Genomic DNA, 18,381 nt, shown 5'->3' with positions numbered 1-18,381 from the left:
TCTCTGCGAGTCTCTGTGGGTCTCTGTGGGACTCTGTGGGACTCTGTGGACCTCTGTGGGTCTCTGTGGGTCTCTGTGAGTCTCTGTGGGCCTCTGTGGGTCTCTGTGAGTCTAGGTGGATCTCTGTAAGTCTCTGTGGGCCTCTGTGAGTCTCTGTGGGTCTCTGTGGGTCTCTATGAGCCTCTGTGGGCCTCTGTGGGTCTCTGTGGGCCTCTGTGGGCCTCTGTGGGCCTCTGTGGTTCTCTGTGGGTCTCTGTGGGCCTCTGTGGGTTTCTGTGGGTCTCTGTGGGCCTCTGTGGGCCTCTGTGGGCCTCTGTGGGCCTCTGTGAGTCTCTGTGGGTCTCTGTGCGTCTCGATGGGCCTCTGTGGGCCTCTGTGAGTCTCTGTGGGTCTCTGCGGGTCTCTGCGGGTCTCTGTTGGTCTCTGTGGGTCTCTGTGGGTCTCTGTGGGTCTCTGTGGGCCTCTGTGGGTCTTTGTGGGTCTCTGTGGGCCTCTGTGGGCCTCTGTGGGCCTCTGTGAGTCTACGTGGGTCTCTGTGGGCCTCTGTGGGTCTCTGTGGGCCTCTGTGGGTCTCTGTGGGTTTCTGAGTCTCTGTGCACTTGCCCCTACAGCCTGCTAGAGAATACACACAGCACTTGCCCCTACAGCCTGGTAGAGGCTACACAGCACTTGCCCCTACAGCCCTGCTAGAGGCTACACAGACAGCACTTGCCCCTTAAGCCTACTAGAGGCTACACAGACAGCACTTGCCCCAACAGCCCTGTTAGAGGCTACACAGACAGCACTTGCCCCTACAGCCCTGCCAGAGGCTACACAGACAGCACTTGCCCCTACAGCCCTACTAGAGGCTACACAGACAGAACTTGCCTATACAGCCTGCTAGAGGCTACACAGACAGCACTTGCCCCTACAGCTCTGTTAGAGGCTAAACAGACAGCACTTGCCCCTACAGCCTGCTAGAGGCTGCAAATACAGCACTTGCCCCTACAGCCCTGCTAGAGGCTACACACAGCACTTGCCCCTACAGCTCGCTAAAGACCATACAGACAGCACTTGCCCCTACAGCCCTGCTAGAGGCGACAAAGACAGCACTTGCCCCTACAGCCCTGCTAGCGGCTACACAGACAGCACTTGCCCCTACAGCCCGATAAAGACTACACAAAGAGCACTTGCCCCTACAGCCCTGCTAGAGGCGACACAGGCAGCACTTGCCCCTACAGCCTGCTAGAGGCTACACAGACAGCACTTGGCCCTACAGCCCTGCTAGAGGCTACACACACAGCACTTGCCCCTACAGCCCTGCTAGAGGCTACAGAGACAGCACTTGCCCCAACAGCCCTGCTAGAGGCTACACAGACAGCACTTGCCCCTACAAGCCCTGCTAGAGGCTACACAGACAGCACTTGCCCCTACAGCCTGCTAGAGGCTACACAGACAGCACTTGCCCCTACAGCCCTGCGAGAGGCTACACACACAGCACTTGCCCTTACAGCCTGCTAGAGGCTACACAGATAGCACTTGCCCCTACAGCCTGATAAAGACTACACAGACAGCACTTGCCCCTACAGTCCTGCTAGCGGCTACACAGACAGCACTTGCCCCTACACCCGGCTAGAGGCTACACACACAGCACTTGCCCCTACAGCCCTGCGAGAGGCTACACACACAGCACTTGCCCCTACAGCCTGCCAGAGGCTACACGGGGGACGTTTTGCTGCTGCTGACTCTTCCCCTTCGTGTTCTCATTTCTGTTTCCGACCTTGTGGGTTGGAGGAAGGACAGAACACACAAAGACAAAGGTCCCCCGTGTAGCCTCTAATAGACTGTAGGGGCAAGTGCTGTTAGTAGCGAGCAGCAGCAGCTACCTATGAACACACAAAGACAAAGATCACCCGTGTAGCCTCTAGCAGACTGTAGGGGCAAGTGCTGTTAGTAGCGAGTAGCAGCAGCTACCTATGAACACACAAAGACAAAGATCCCCCATGTAGCCTCTAGCAGACTGTAGGGGCAAGTGCTGTTAGTAGCGAGTAGCAGCAGCTACCTATGAACACACAAAGACAAAGATCCCCCGTGTAGCCTCTAGCAGACTGTAGGGGCAAGTGCTGTTAGCGAGCACCTATGAAGGCCGGAACGGCACACGAGGGGGTGGGTGGCCAGCACCACGCCCGACAGCCTTTGTCTCCCCAGTGGCAATGTTTTTATCCACCGCACCAGGTACTCGTTTGAGGCTGAGTCGACCTAGGGGAGGCCCGGGACCGGATCAGACAATCGTCACTGGTGTTGGCCGTGAGCGGGAATCGAACCCGGGTCGCCAGGTTCATAGCGCAGCGCGCTAACCGCTACACTATCGCTCCCCACACACACACACACACGTACACACACGTACACACTCTCACACATGCACACACATGTACACACACACACACTCTCACACGTACAGACACAGACACACACTATCACACAAAGGCAAGGATCCCCTATATAGCCTTCAGAGACAGTTAGGGCAAGTGCTGTTAGCGAGGGGGTGGGTGGCCAGCCACACGTGAATACACTCACTCATGCACACAAAGACAAAGATCCCCTGTGTAGCCTGTAACAGACTGTAGGGGCAAGTGCTGTTAGCGAGCACCTATAAAGGCCGGCACGGCACACGAGGGGGTGGGTGGCCAACACCACGCCCGACCGCCTTTGTCTCCCCAGTGGTGATGTTTACTACACTGGATACCCATTTGAGGCTGAGTCGACCTAGGGGAGGCCCAGGACCGGTTCAGATAATCACCAATGGCGTGGGCCGTGAGCGAGAATCGAACTCGGTTTGCCGGGTTTGTAGCTCAGCGCGCTAACCACTACACTACCACACCCCACAGACACACACACACATAGATGCACACACACACGTACACCCACCGCTCCCCACATACACACACTCACATACACACACACAGATACACACAGACAGACACAACAACAACAACAACAACCGCCATTCGCCACTAAGTGGCGGTGACGTCACCACGACGCTTGTGCCAGGCCATGTGCACCCTGAGGCCACGTGGAGTGTCGAACGCCCGCTGGCAGGAGGTCACGGGGCAGACCCAGGTGTCACGGGTCGACTGACTGAGATGACTGGCTGATGCACCACCTGAGCCCCCTACTGTGCCAACTTGCTGTGCTTTAGCCACCCGGCGCTCCGCTCGTTGTTGTGAGCGTCGCTCCTCCGCCCTCCGTTGTTGTTGGAGGGCGACTGCCTCCAACTGCCCAGTAGCGTCCTTCACGAGCCTCCTCCACAGAGGCCGATCTTGACACCGCTTGGACCAGTCTCAGCTCCACGTCCTCCTGTACCACATCACTCCATCTCTTCTCTAGCCCGTGCTGCGCCCGTTTGGCCCCCTCAATCCGGCGGCTGGGCATAGCCTTGCCCGCCGGAGGAGCTCACCGATGGGACCTTGCCCAGATCTTTCAAGGATTTGTGAGCTCCTCACACAATCCAGTCTGGTTAAACCCAGGATGGATCGTAGGCAGGCCAACCTAAATGTTTCTAACCGGCGAAGATCCTCCATTAGGGGGTCCACGTTTTGCAAGCGTAGAGAAGGGAGGGAATGACCGTGGCCGAGAAGCCCCGAAGCTTCGTGCGGAGCGACAGACCAAGTAGCTACCACACAGCGTTACACAACCGATGAAAAGATATTGCCGCTCGACTGATTCGAAGTGAGACCTCTGCTGTTAAACCAGAGCCGGTCATGCGCACACTGCCCAGATATGGAAAACTCTCCACTCTCTCCACAACAGCCCCATCACCGATTTGGAGTTGTGGGGGTGGAGTGTCCGATGGTACAAAATACCCAGGCAGGTGCTAAATTTTGGTGGAGCTGATGGCAAGGCCCCACCTCTTAGTGGAACGCTCCGGTTTCAGCAGCAGCGTCTCCAACTCCTCCTCTGAATGAGCAGCAATTACCAAATCATCAGCATACATAACGTGTTTGACCAATAGGGAGCCATCCCTTGACCGCACCCGGGCATCCATCAGCCTCCAATTATATCTGTACCAAATGGAGATTCCCCCGGTACAGCTATTGAAGGCTTCACGAACTACGTGGTTAAAATAGATGTTAAATAATGTGGGAGCCAGAGGACATCCCTGTCGCACCCCAAGGTGTACAGGGAATGGCTCTGACTCCCGGCCACGTAGTTTTACCCGGGCCCGCTCACCATCACGAAGGTCCTTAATGATCGTGAGCAGAGGGTCAGGTACTCCAAAAGCACGAAGACCAACCCAGAGCCCAGGCCTACTGATGGTATCATAGGCCTTGACCAGGTCAATAAAGCAGATATGTAGGTCTTGTTGGAATTCCCTACACCTCTGCTGTAGCAAACCGCATTGGGGCTCCGCAAGCCTCTCCTCAGCGTGCCTGGCAAGGCCATGCTGAATAATCCTTGCCAGTATACACACACACACTGACACACACACACACACACTGACACACACGCACACACTGACACACACACTGACACACACACCTGTACACACACACCTGTACACACACACCTGTACACACACACTGACACACCTGTGCATACACACACTGACACACACACACACACCTGTGCATACACACACTGACACACACACACACCTGTACACACACACACTGACACACACACACTGACACACACCTGTACACACACACACTGACACACACACACTGACACACACCTGTACACACACACACACACCAGTGTACACACACACACTGACACACACACCTGTACACACCAGTGTACACACACACACTGACACACACACCTGTACACACACACTGACACACACACTGACACACACCTGTGCATACACACACTGACACACACACACGGACACACACCTGTACACACACACACTGACACACACACCCTGTACACACACACACCTGTACACACACACACACCTGTACACACACACACACCTGTACACACACACACTGACACACACTGACACACACACCTGTACACACACCTGTACACACACACACTGACACACACCTGTACAGACACAAACCTGTACACACACTGACACACACTGACACACACACTGACACACACACCTGTACACACACACTGACACACACTGACACACACACCTGTACACACACACCTGTACACACACACACACTGACACACACACCTGTACACACACACACTGACACACACTGACACACACACACTGACACACACACTGACACACACACTGACACACACCTGTACACACACACACACCTGTACACACACACCTGTACACACACACACACACTGACACACACACCTGTACACACACACCTGTACACACACACCTGTACACACACACACTGACACACACTGACACACACACACTGACACACACTGACACACACACTGACACACACCTGTACACACACACACACCTGTACACACACTCACACCTGTACACACACACTGACACACACACCTGTACACACACACCTGTACACACACACACCTGTACACACTGACACACCGCTGTATCTCTCTCGTGCCGTCTGGCTAGGGGAGCCCTAGGCACCTGCCTGGCAGGAGGCATGGAATGTGTCCTCACGACATTCCTACGGGATGGGGCTCACCGACACCCCAGGGACGGGGGAGGGGCTATGGGGGGGGGGGGAGGATCTATGGGGGAGGGGGGGAGCTATGGGGGAGAGGGGGGGAGTTATGGGGGAGGGGGGGAGCTATGGGGGATGGGAGGGGGGGAGCTATGGGGGAGGGGGGGAGCTATGGGGGATGGGAGGGGGGGAGCTATGGGGGAGGGGGGGAGCTATGGGGGAGGGGGGCTATGGAGGGTGGGAGGGGTTGCCAGGTGTGTGTGTGTGTGTATGTCTGTGTGTGTGTCTGTGTGTGTGTATGTCTGTGTGTGTGTGTGTCTGTGTCTGTGTGTCTGTGTCTGTGTGTGTGTGTCTGTGTGTGTGTGTGTGTCTGTGTGTGTGTGTCTGTGTGTGTGTGTCTGTGTGTGTGTGTCTATGTCTGTGTGTGTGTCTGTGTCTATGTCTGTGTGTGTGTCTGTGTGTATGTCTGTGTGTGTGTATGTCTGTGTGTGTGTATGTGTGTCTGTGTGTGTGTATGTGTGTATGTGTGTCGGTGTGTATGTGTGTGTGTGTCGGTGTGTGTGTCTGTGTGTGTATCTGTGTGTCTGTGTGTGTATCTGTGTGTCTGTGTGTGTATGTCTGTGTGTGTGTCTGTGTGTGTGTCTGTGTGTGTGTCTGTGTGTGTGTCTGTGTGTGTGTGTCTGTGTGTGTGTCTGTGTGTGTGTCTGTGTGTGTGTGTGTCTGTGTGTATGTGTGTGTATGTGTGTATGTGTGTGTATCGGTGTGTATGTGTGTGTCGGTGTGTATGTGTGTCGGTGTGTATGTGTGTCGGTGTGTGTGTCTGTGTGTGTGTCTGTGTGTGTGTCTGTGTGAGTGTGTGTCTGTGCGTGTGTCTGTGTGTGTGTATGTCTGTGTGTGTGTATGTATGTGTGTATGTGTGTCTGTGTGTATGTGTGTCTGTGTGTGTGTCTGTGTGTGTCTGTGTGTGTGTGTCTGTGTGTCTGTCTGTGTGTGTATGTCTGTGTGTATCTGTCCGTGTCTGTCCGTGTCTGTGTGTGTGTCTGTGTGTGTGTATGTCTGTGTGTGTGTCTGTGTGTGTATCTGTCTGTGTCTATGTGTCTGTGTGTCTTTGTGTGTGTGTCTGTGTGTGTGTCTGTGTGTCTGTCTGTGTGTGTATGTCAGTGTGTGTCTGTCCGTGTCTGTGTGTATCTGTGTGTGTGTCTGTGTGTGTGTATGTCTGTGTGTGCGTCTGTGTGTGTATGTCTGTGTGTGTGTCTGTGTGTGTGTGTCTATGTGTCTGTGTGTGTGTTTGTATGTCTGTGTGTCTGTGTGTGTATGTCTATGTGTGTCTGTGTGTGTATGTCTGTGTGTGTCTGTGTGTGTGTCTGTGTGTGTTTGTATGTCTGTGTGTCTGTGTGTGTATGTCTACGTGGGTCTGTGTGTGTGTGTGTCTGTGTGTGTGTCTACTGCCCTATATGACATCATAACAACAGTCTGGACCACTGGACGGGTTCCGCAGGATTGGAAGGATGCCCTGGTGGTCCCCCTTTTTAAGAATGGGGACCGCACAGACTGTAACAACTACAGGGGCATCTCACTCCTCCTCCTTGCCAGGCACGCTGAGGAGAGGCTTGCGGAGCCCCAATGCGGTTTCAGGAAAGGGCGGTCCTGCACAGATGCCATATTTTCTGTCCGTCTGCTACAGCAGAGGTGTAGGGAATTCCTACAAGACCTACATCTCTGCTTTATTGACCTGGTCAAGGCCTATGATACCATCAGTAGGCCTGGGCTCTGGGTCGTTCTTCGTGCTTTTGGAGTACCTGACCCTCTGCTCACGATCATTAAGGACCTTCATGATGGTGAGCGGGCCCGGGTAAAACTACGTGGCCGGGAGTCAGAGCCATTCCCTGTACACCTTGGGGTGCGACAGGGATGTCCTCTGGCTCCCACATTATTTAACATCTATTTTGACCACGTAGTTCGTGAAGCCTTCAATAGCTGTACCGGGGGAATCTCCATATGGTACAGATATAATGGGAGGCTAATCGATGCCCGGGTGCGGTCAAGGGATGGCTCCCTATTGCTCAACCACGTTATGTATGCTGATGACTTGGTAATAGCTGCTCAGTCGGAGGAGGAGTTGGAGACGCTGCTGCTGAGACTGGAGCGTGCCACTAAGAGGTGGGGCCTTACCATCAGCCCCACCAAAACTAAGCACCTGCCTGGGTATTTTGTACCATCGGACACTCCACCCCCACAACTCCCAATCGGTGATGGGGCAGTTGTGGAGAGAGTGGAGAGTTTCCCATACCTGGGCAGTGTGCTTATGACTGGCTCCAGTTTAACAGCAGAGGTCTCACTCCGAATCAGTCGAGCGGCAATATCTTTTCATCGGTTGCGTAACGCTGTGTGGAAGCTACCTGGTCTGTCGCTCCGCACTAAGCTTCAGGTCTTCTCGGCCACGGTCATTCCCTCCCTTCTCTACGCTTGCGAAACGTGGACCCCCCTAATGGAACATCTTCGCCGGTTAGAAACATTTAGGCTGGCCTGCCTCCGATCCATCCTCGGTTTAACCAGACTGGATTGTGTGAGGAGCTCACAAATCCTTGAAAGATCTGGGCAGGGTCCCATCGGTGAGCTCCTCCGGCAGGCAAGGCTGCGATGGCTGGGTCATGTAGCCCGCATGCCCAGCCACCGCATGCCGAAACAGCTTTTGTTTGGCCGGATTGAGGGGGCTAAGCGGGCGCGGCACGGGCTAGAGAAGAGATGGAGTGATGTGGTACAGGAGGACGTGGAGCTGAGTGGACTTGCCGATGATTGGTACCGGCGGTGTCAAGATCGGCCTCTGTGGAGGAGGCTCGTGAAGGATGCTACTGGGCAGTTGGAGGCAGTCGCCCTCCAACAACAACGGAGGGCGGAGGAGCGACGCTCACAACAGCGAGCGGAGCGCCGGGTGGCTAAAGCACAGCAGGTTGGCACAGTAGGGGGCACAGGTGGTGCATCAGCCAGTCATCTCAGTCAGTCGACCCGTGGCACCTGGGTCTGCCCCGTGACCTCCTGCCAGCGGGCGTTCGATACTTCACGTGGCCTCAGGGTGCACATAGCCTGGCACAAGCGTCGTGGTGACGTCACCGCCACTTAGTGGCGAATGGCGGTTGTTGTTGTTGTGTCTGTGTGTCTGTGTGTGTGTGTCTGTGTGTGTGTCTGTGTGTGTTGGACTTCTTTCGCGCCGTAAGTTGCCAACGTGCTAATCGGAGGTGCGGGAGGACAATAAACTAAACACACAAATTAGTCTATGGTGGAGTGTTGAGTCTATGGTGCAGTGTTGAGTCTATGGTGCAGTGTTGAGTCTATGGTGCAGTGTTGAGTCTATGGTGCAGTGTTGAGTCTATGGGCAATGTTGAGTCTGTGGTGCAGTGTTGAGTCTATGGTGCAGTGTTGAGTCTATGGTGCAGTGTTGAGTCTATGGTGGAGTGTTGAGTCTATGGTGGAGTGTTGAGTCTATGGTGGAGTGTTGAGTCTATGGTACAGTGTTGAGTCTATGGTGCAGTGTTGAGACTATGGTGGAGTGTTGAGTCTATGGTGCAGTGTTGAGTCTATGGTGCAGTGTTGAGTCTATGGTGCAGTGTTGAGTCTATGGGCAATGTTGAGTCTGTGGTGCAGTGTTGAGTCTATGGTGCAGTGTTGAGTCTGTGGTGCAGTGTTGAGTCTGTGGTACAGTGTTGAGTCTGTGGTGCAGTGTTGAGTCTATGGTGAAGTGTGGAGTCTATGGTGCAGTGTTGTGTCTATGGGGCAGTGTTAAGTCTATGGTGCAGTGTTGAGTCTATGGTGCAGTGTTGAGTCTATGGTGCAGTGTTGAGTCTATGGTGCAGTGTTGTGTCTATGGGCAGTGTTGAGTCTATGGGCAGTGTTGAGTCTATGGGGCAGTGTTAAGTCTATGGTGCAGTGTTGAGTCTATGGTGCAGTGTTGAGTCTATGGTGCAGTGTTGTGTCTATGGGCAGTGTTGAGTCTATGGTGCAGTGTTGAATCGATTGTGCAGTGTTGAGTCTATGGTGCAGTGTTGAGTCTATGGTGCAGTGTTGAGTCTATGGTGCAGTGTTGAGTCTATGGGCAGTGTTGAGTTTATGGTGGAGTGTTGAGACTATGGTGGAGTGTTGAGTCTATGGGCAGTGTTGAGTCTATGGTGCAGTGTTGAATCGATTGTGCAGTGTTGAGTCTATCGGCAGTGTTGAGTGTATGGGTAGTGTTGAGTCTATGGGCAGTGTTGAGTCTATGGACAGTGTTGAGTCTATAGGCAGTGTTGAGTCTATGGGCAGTGTTGAATCTATGGAGCAGTGTGGAGTCTATGGGCAGTGTTGAGTCTATAAGCAGTGTTGAGTCGATGGTGCAGTGTTGTGTCTATGGGGCAGTGTTAAGTCTATGGTGCAGTGATGCGTCTATGGTGCAGTGTTGAGTCTATGGTGCAGTGTTGAGTCTATGGTGCAGTGTTGTGTCTATGGGCAGTGTTGAGTCTATGGGCAGTGTTGAGTCTATGGGGCAGTGTTAAGTCTATGGTGCAGTGTTGAGTCTATGGTGCAGTGTTGAGTCTATGGTGCAGTGTTGTGTCTATGGGCAGTGTTGAGTCTATGGTGCAGTGTTGAATCGATTGTGCAGTGTTGAGTCTATGGTGCGGTGTTGAGTCTATGGTGCAGTGTTGAGTCTATGGTGCAGTGTTGAGTCTATGGGCAGTGTTGAGTCTATGGTCGAGTGTTGAGACTATGGTGGAGTGTTGAGTCTATGGGCAGTGTTGAGTCTATGGTGCAGTGTTGAATCGATTGTGCAGTGTTGAGTCTATCGGCAGTGTTGAGTGTATGGGTAGTGTTGAGTCTATGGGCAGTGTTGAGTCTATGGACAGTGTTGAGTCTATAGGCAGTGTTGAGTCTATGGGCAGTGTTGAATCTATGGAGCAGTGTGGAGTCTATGGGCAGTGTTGAGTCTATAAGCAGTGTTGAGTCGATGGTGCAGTGTTGAGTCTATGGTGCAGTGTTGAGTCTATGGTGCAGTGTTGAGTCTATGGTGCAGTGTTGAGTCTATGGTGCAGTGTTGAGTCTATGGTGCAGTGTTGAGTCTATGGTGCAGTGTTGAGACTATGGTGGAGTGTTGAGTCTATGGGCAGTGTTGAGTCTATGGCGCAGTGTTGAATCGATTGTGCAGTGTTGAGTCTATGGGCAGTGTTGACTGTATGGGTAGTGTTGAGTCTATGGGCAGTGTTGAGTCTATAGGCAGTGTTGAGTCTATAGGCAGTGTTGAGTCGATGGGCAGTGTTGAATCTATGGAGCAGTGTGGAGTCTATGGGCAGTGTTGAGTCTATAAGCAGTGTTGAGTCTATGGGCAGTGTTGAGTCTATGGGCAGTGTTGAGTCTATGATCCACTGTTGAGTCGATGGTGCAGTGTTGAGTCTATGGTGCAGTGTTGAGTCTATGGTGCAGTGTTGAGTCTATGGTGGAGTGTTGAGTCTGTGGTGCAGTGTTGAGTCTATGGTGCAGTGTTGAGTCTATGGGCAGTGTTGAGTCTACGGTGGAGTGTTGAGACTATGGTGGAGTGTTGAGTCTATGGGCAGTGTTGAGTCTATGGTGCAGTGTTGAATCGATTGTGCAGTGTTGAGTCTATGGGCAGTGTTGAGTGTATGGGTAGTGTTGAGTCTATGGGCAGTGTTGAGTCTATGGGCAGTGTTGAGTCTATAGGCAGTGTTGAGTCTATGGGCAGTGTTGAGTCTATGGTGCAGTGTTGAATCGATTGTGCAGTGTTGAGTCTATAGGCAGTGTTGAGTGTATGGGTAGTGTTGAGTCTATGGTGCAGTGTTGAGTCTATGGTGCAGTGTTGAGTCTATGGTGCAGTGTTGAGTCTATGGTGCAGTGTTGAGTCTATGGTGCAGTGTTGAGTCTATGGTGCAGTGTTGAGTCTATGGGCAGTGTTGAGTCTGTGGTGCAGTGTTGAGTCTATGGTGCAGTGTTGAGTCTATGGTGCAGTGTTGAGTCTGTGGTACAGTGTTGAGTCTGTGGTGCAGTGTTGAGTCTATGGTGCAGTGTGGAGTCTATGGTGCAGTGTTGTGTCTACGGGGCAGTGTTAAGTCTATGGTGCAGTGTTGAGTCTATGGTGCAGTGTTGAGTCTATGGTGCAGTGTTGAGTCTATGGTGCAGTGTTGTGTCTATGGGCAGTGTTGAGTCTATGGGCAGTGTTGAGTCTATGGGGCAGTGTTAAGTCTATGGTGCAGTGTTGAGTCTATGGTGCAGTGTTGAGTCTATGGTGCAGTGTTGAGTCTATGGGCAGTGTTGAGTCTATGGTGCAGTGTTGAGTCTATGGTGCAGTGTTGAGTCTATGGTGCAGTGTTGAGTCTATGGTGCAGTGTTGAGTCTATGGTGCAGTGTTGAGTCTATGGTGCAGTGTTGAGTTTATGGTGCAGTGTTGAGTCTATGGTGCAGTGTTGAGTCTATGGTGCAGTGTTGAGTCTATGGTGCAGTGTTGAGTCTATGGGCAGTGTTGAGTCTGTGGTGCAGTGTTGAGTCTATGGTGCAGTGTTGAGTCTATGGTGCAGTGTTGAGTCTGTGGTACAGTGTTGAGTCTGTGGTGCAGTGTTGAGTCTATGGTGCAGTGTGGAGTCTATGGTGCAGTGTTGTGTCTATGGGGCAGTGTTAAGTCTATGGTGCAGTGTTGAGTCTATGGTGCAGTGTTGAGTCTATGGTGCAGTGTTGAGTCTATGGTGCAGTGTTGTGTCTATGGGCAGTGTTGAGTCTATGGGCAGTGTTGAGTCTATGGTGCAGTGTTGAATCGATTGTGCAGTGTTGAGTCTATGGGCAGTGTTGAGTGTATGGGTAGTGTTGAGTCTATGGTGCAGTGTTGAGTCTATGGTGCAGTGTTGAGTCTATGGTGCAGTGTTGAGTCTATGGTGCAGTGTTGAGTCTATGGGCAGTGATGAGTCTATGGTGGAGTGTTGAGTCTATGGTGGAGTGTTGAGTCTATGGTACAGTGTTGAGTCTATGGGCAGTGTTGAGTCTATGGGCAGTGTTGAGTCTATGGTGCAGTGTTGAGTCTATGGTGCAGTGTTGAGTCTATGGTGCAGTGTTGAGTCTATGGTGCAGTGTTGAGTCTATGGTGCAGTGTTGAGTCTATGGTGCAGTGTTGAGTCTATGGTGCAGTGTTGAGTCTATGGTGCAGTGTTGAGTCTATGGTGCAGTGTTGAGTCTATGGTGCAGTGTTGAGTCTATGGGCAGTGTTGAGTCTGTGGTGCAGTGTTGAGTCTATGGTGCAGTGTGGAGTCTATGGTGCAGTGTTGAGTCTATGGTGCAGTGTTGAGTCTATGGTGCAGTGTTGAGTCTGTGGTGCAGTGTTGTGTCTATGGGGCAGTGTTAAGTCTATGGTGCAGTGTTGAGTCTATGGTGCAGTGTTGAGTCTATGGTGCAGTGTTGAGTCTATGGTGCAGTGTTGTGTCTATGGGCAGTGTTGAGTCTATGGGCAGTGTTGAGTCTATGGTGCAGTGTTGAATCGATTGTGCAGTGTTGAGTCTATGGGCAGTGTTGAGTGTATGGGTAGTGTTGAGTCTATGGTGCAGTGTTGAGTCTATGGTGCAGTGTTGAGTCTATGGTGCAGTGTTGAGTCTATGGTGCAGTGTTGAGTCTATGGGCAGTGATGAGTCTATGGTGGAGTGTTGAGACTATGGTGGAGTGTTGAGTCTATGGGGAGTGTTGAGTCTATGGTGCAGTGTTGAATCGATTGTGCAGTGTTGAGTCTATCGGCAGTGTTGAGTGTATGGGTAGTGTTGAGTCTATGGGCAGTGTTGAGTCTATGGGCAGTGTTGAGTCTATAGGCAGTGTTGAGTCTATGGGCAGTGTTGAATCTATGGAGCAGTGTGGAGTCTATGGGCAGTGTTGAGTCTATGGGCAGTGTTGAGTCTATGATCCACTGTTGAGTCGATGGTGCAGTGTTGAGTCTATGGTGCAGTGTTGAGTCTATGGTGCAGTGTTGAGTCTATGGTGCAGTGTTGAGTCTATGGTGCAGTGTTGAGTATATGGTGCAGTGTTGAGACTATGGTGGAGTGTTGAGTCTATGGGCAGTGTTGAGTCTATGGTGCAGTGTTGAATCGATTGTGCAGTGTTGAGTCTATGGGCAGTGTTGACTGTATGGGTAGTGTTGAGTCTATGGGCAGTGTTGAGTCTATGGGCAGTGTTGAGTCTATGGGCAGTGTTGAATGTATGGAGCAGTGTGGAGTCTATGGGCAGTGTTGATTCTATAAGTAGTGTTAAGTCTATGGGCAGTGTTGAGTCTATGGGCAGTGTTGAGTCTATGGGCAGTGTTGAGTCTATGATCCACTGTTGAGTCGATGGTGCAGTGTTGAGTCTATGGTGCAGTGTTGAGTCTATGGTGCAGTGTTGAGTCTATGGTGGAGTGTTGAGTCTGTGGTGCAGTGTTGAGTCTATGGTGCAGTGTTGAGTCTATGGGCAGTGTTGAGTCTATGGTGGAGTGTTGAGACTATGGTGGAGTGTTGAGTCTATGGGCAGTGTTGAGTCTATGGTGCAGTGTTGAATCGATTGTGCAGTGTTGAGTGTATGGGTAGTGTTGAGTCTATGGGCAGTGTTGAGTCTATGGGCAGTGTTGAGTCTATAGGCAGTGTTGAGTCTATAGGCAGTGTTGAGTCTATGGGCAGTGTTGAGTCTATGGTGCAGTGTTGAATCGATTGTGCAGTGTTGTGTCTATGGGCAGTGTTGAGTGTATGGGTAGTGTTGAGTCTATGGTGCAGTGTTGAGTCTATGGGGCAGTGTTGAGTCTATGGTGCAGTGTTGTGTCTATGGGCAGTGTTGAGTCTATGGGCAGTGTTGAGTCTATGCGGCAGTGTTAAGTCTATGGTGCAGTGTTGAGTCTATGGTGCAGTGTTGAGTCTATGGTGCAGTGTTGAGTCTATGGGCAGTGTTGAGTCTATGGTGCAGTGTTGAGTCTATGGTGCAGTGTTGAGTCTATGGTGCAGTGTTGAGTCTATGGTGCAGTGTTGAGTCTATGGTGCAGTGTTGAGTCTATGGTGCAGTGTTGAGTTTATGGTGCAGTGTTGAGTCTATGGTGCAGTGTTGAGTCTATGGTGCAGTGTTGAGTCTATGGTGCAGTGTTGAGTCTATGGGCAGTGTTGAGTCTGTGGTGCAGTGTTGAGTCTATGGTGCAGTGTTGAGTCTATGGTGCAGTGTTGAGTCTGTGGTACAGTGTTGAGTCTGTGGTGCAGTGTTGAGTCTATGGTGCAGTGTGGAGTCTATGGTGCAGTGTTGTGTCTATGGGGCAGTGTTAAGTCTATGGTGCAGTGTTGAGTCTATGGTGCAGTGTTGAGTCTATGGTGCAGTGTTGAGTCTATGGTGCAGTGTTGTGTCTATGGGCAGTGTTGAGTCTATGGGCAGTGTTGAGTCTATGGTGCAGTGTTGAATCGATTGTGCAGTGTTGAGTCTATGGGCAGTGTTGAGTGTATGGGTAGTGTTGAGTCTATGGTGCAGTGTTGAGTCTATGGTGCAGTGTTGAGTCTATGGTGCAGTGTTGAGTCTATGGTGCAGTGTTGAGTCTATGGGCAGTGATGAGTCTATGGTGGAGTGTTGAGTCTATGGTGGAGTGTTGAGTCTATGGTACAGTGTTGAGTCTATGGGCAGTGTTGAGTCTATGGGCAGTGTTGAGTCTATGGTGCAGTGTTGAGTCTATGGTGCAGTGTTGAGTCTATGGTGCAGTGTTGAGTCTATGGTGCAGTGTTGAGTCTATGGTGCAGTGTTGAGTCTATGGTGCAGTGTTGAGTCTATGGTGCAGTGTTGAGTCTATGGTGCAGTGTTGAGTCTATGGTGCAGTGTTGAGTCTATGGTGCAGTGTTGAGTCTATGGGCAGTGTTGAGTCTGTGGTGCAGTGTTGAGTCTATGGTGCAGTGTTGAGTCTATGGTGCAGTGTTGAGTCTGTGGTACAGTGTTGAGTCTGTGGTGCAGTGTTGAGTCTATGGTGCAGTGTGGAGTCTATGGTGCAGTGTTGAGTCTATGGTGCAGTGTTGAGTCTATGGTGCAGTGTTGAGTGTGTGGTGCAGTGTTGTGTCTATGGGGCAGTGTTAAGTCTATGGTGCAGTGTTGAGTCTATGGTGCAGTGTTGAGTCTATGGTGCAGTGTTGAGTCTATGGTGCAGTGTTGTGTCTATGGGCAGTGTTGAGTCTATGGGCAGTGTTGAGTCTATGGTGCAGTGTTGAATCGATTGTGCAGTGTTGAGTCTATGGGCAGTGTTGAGTGTATGGGTAGTGTTGAGTCTATGGTGCAGTGTTGAGTCTATGGTGCAGTGTTGAGTCTATGGTGCAGTGTTGAGTCTATGGTGCAGTGTTGAGTCTATGGGCAGTGATGAGTCTATGGTGGAGTGTTGAGACTATGGTGGAGTGTTGAGTCTATGGGGAGTGTTGAGTCTATGGTGCAGTGTTGAATCGATTGTGCAGTGTTGAGTCTATTGGCAGTGTTGAGTGTATGGGTAGTGTTGAGTCTATGGGCAGTGTTGAGTCTATGGGCAGTGTTGAGTCTATAGGCAGTGTTGAGTCTATGGGCAGTGTTGAATCTATGGAGCAGTGTGGAGTCTATGGGCAGTGTTGAGTCTATGGGCAGTGTTGAGTCTATGATCCACTGTTGAGTCGATGGTGCAGTGTTGAGTCTATGGTGCAGTGTTGAGTCTATGGTGCAGTGTTGAGTCTATGGTGCAGTGTTGAGTCTATGGTGCAGTGTTGAGTATATGGTGCAGTGTTGAGACTATGGTGGAGTGTTGAGTCTATGGGCAGTGTTGAGTCTATGGTGCAGTGTTGAATCGATTGTGCAGTGTTGAGTCTATGGGCAGTGTTGACTGTATGGGTAGTGTTGAGTCTATGGGCAGTGTTGAGTCTATGGGCAGTGTTGAGTCTATGGGCAGTGTTGAATGTATGGAGCAGTGTGGAGTCTATGGGCAGTGTTGATTCTATAAGTAGTGTTAAGTCTATGGGCAGTGTTGAGTCTATGGGCAGTGTTGAGTCTATGGGCAGTGTTGAGTCTATGATCCACTGTTGAGTCGATGGTGCAGTGTTGAGTCTATGGTGCAGTGTTGAGTCTATGGTGCAGTGTTGAGTCTATGGTGGAGTGTTGAGTCTGTGGTGCAGTGTTGAGTCTATGGTGCAGTGTTGAGTCTATGGGCAGTGTTGAGTCTATGGTGGAGTGTTGAGACTATGGTGGAGTGTTGAGTCTATGGGCAGTGTTGAGTCTATGGTGCAGTGTTGAATCGATTGTGCAGTGTTGAGTGTATGGGTAGTGTTGAGTCTATGGGCAGTGTTGAGTCTATGGGCAGTGTTGAGTCTATAGGCAGTGTTGAGTCTATAGGCAGTGTTGAGTCTATGGGCAGTGTTGAGTCTATGGTGCAGTGTTGAATCGATTGTGCAGTGTTGTGTCTATGGGCAGTGTTGAGTGTATGGGTAGTGTTGAGTCTATGGTGCAGTGTTGAGTCTATGGGGCAGTGTTAAGTCTATGGTGCAGTGTTGAGTCTATAGTGCAGTGTTGAGTCTATGGTGCAGTGTTGTGTCTATGGGCAGTGTTGAGTCTATGGTGCAGTGTTGAATCGATTGTGCAGTGTTGAGTCTATGGGCAGTGTTGAGTGTATGGGTAGTGTTGAGTCTATGGTGCAGTGTTGAGTCTATGGTGCAGTGTTGAGTCTATGGTGCAGTGTTGAGTCTATGGTGCAGTGTTGAGTCTATGGTGCAGTGTTGAGTCTATGGTGCAGTGTTGAGTCTATGGTGCAGTGTTGAGTCTATGGTGCAGTGTTGAGTCTATGGTGCAGTGTTGAGTCTATGGTGCAGTGTTGAGTCTATGGTGCAGTGTTGAGTCTGTGGTGCAGTGCTGAGTCTATGGTGCAGTGTTGAGTCTATGGTGCAGTGTTGAGTCTATGGTGCAGTGTTGAGTCTATGGTGCAGTGTTGAGTCTATGGTGCAGTGTTGAGTCTGTGGTGCAGTGCTGAGTCTATGGTGCAGTGTTGAGTCTATGGTGCAGTGTTGAGTCTATGGTGCAGTGTTGAGTCTATGATGCAGTGTTGAGTCTACGGTGGCTGGAACGTGTAGGTAACTTCGGCACCCGGGTAGGTTTTATTGCACGTGGTGAGCAAAGGACACGCAGGGAGATACAAACAAACCTGGCCCGCATGTCCAGTTGCCACAGATACACGCACAGAGTCGTAAGTTCAACCGTCGTGCAATAGATAGCGGTGGTGGCATCTACAACTGCAGAACGTGAAAAACCAGTGGCATCTACAGAGCGCGAAGAACCAGTGGCATCGACATCTGCAGAACGTGAAGAACCAGTGGCATCTACATCTGCAGAATGTGAAGAACCAGTGGCATCTACATCTGTAGAACGTGAAGAACCAGTGGCATCTACATCTACAGAACTTGAAGAAACAGTGGCATCTACATCTACAGAACGTGAAGAGCCAGTGGCATCTACATCTGCAGAGCGTGAAGAACCAGTGGCATCTACATCTACAGAACGTGAATAACCAGTGGCATCTACATCTACAGAACGTGAATAACCAGTGGCATCTACATCTACAGAACGTGAATAACCAGTGGCATCTACATCTACAGAACGTGAATAACCAGTGGCATCTACATCTACAGAACGTGAAGAACCAGTAGCATCTACATCTGCAGAACATGAAGAGCCAGTGGCATCTACATCTGCAGAGCGTGAAGAACCAGTGGCATCTACATCTACAGAACGTGAATAACCAGTGGCATCTACATCTACAGAACGTGAA

At 51.1% G+C, this 18,381-nt stretch overlaps 1 protein-coding gene across 5 annotated transcripts in view; it reads right to left on the bottom strand.

Moving 5' to 3' along the window:
* Positions 1–18,381, bottom strand: part of LOC116956558 (ribosomal protein S6 kinase alpha-3-like) — a 120,905-nt gene that overhangs the window by 74,888 nt on the left and 27,636 nt on the right. The window lies entirely within an intron of this gene.

The sequence above is a fragment of the Petromyzon marinus genome, chromosome 66, assembly GCF_048934315.1.
Source record: "Petromyzon marinus isolate PM22_M1 ecotype Great Lakes invasive population chromosome 66, UKy_Petmar_22M1.pri1.0, whole genome shotgun sequence".
Classification (NCBI taxonomy): domain Eukaryota; kingdom Metazoa; phylum Chordata; class Hyperoartia; order Petromyzontiformes; family Petromyzontidae; genus Petromyzon; species Petromyzon marinus.
The sequence above is the reverse complement of the archived record's forward strand: the minus strand, read 5'-3'. Positions and strand labels throughout refer to the sequence as shown.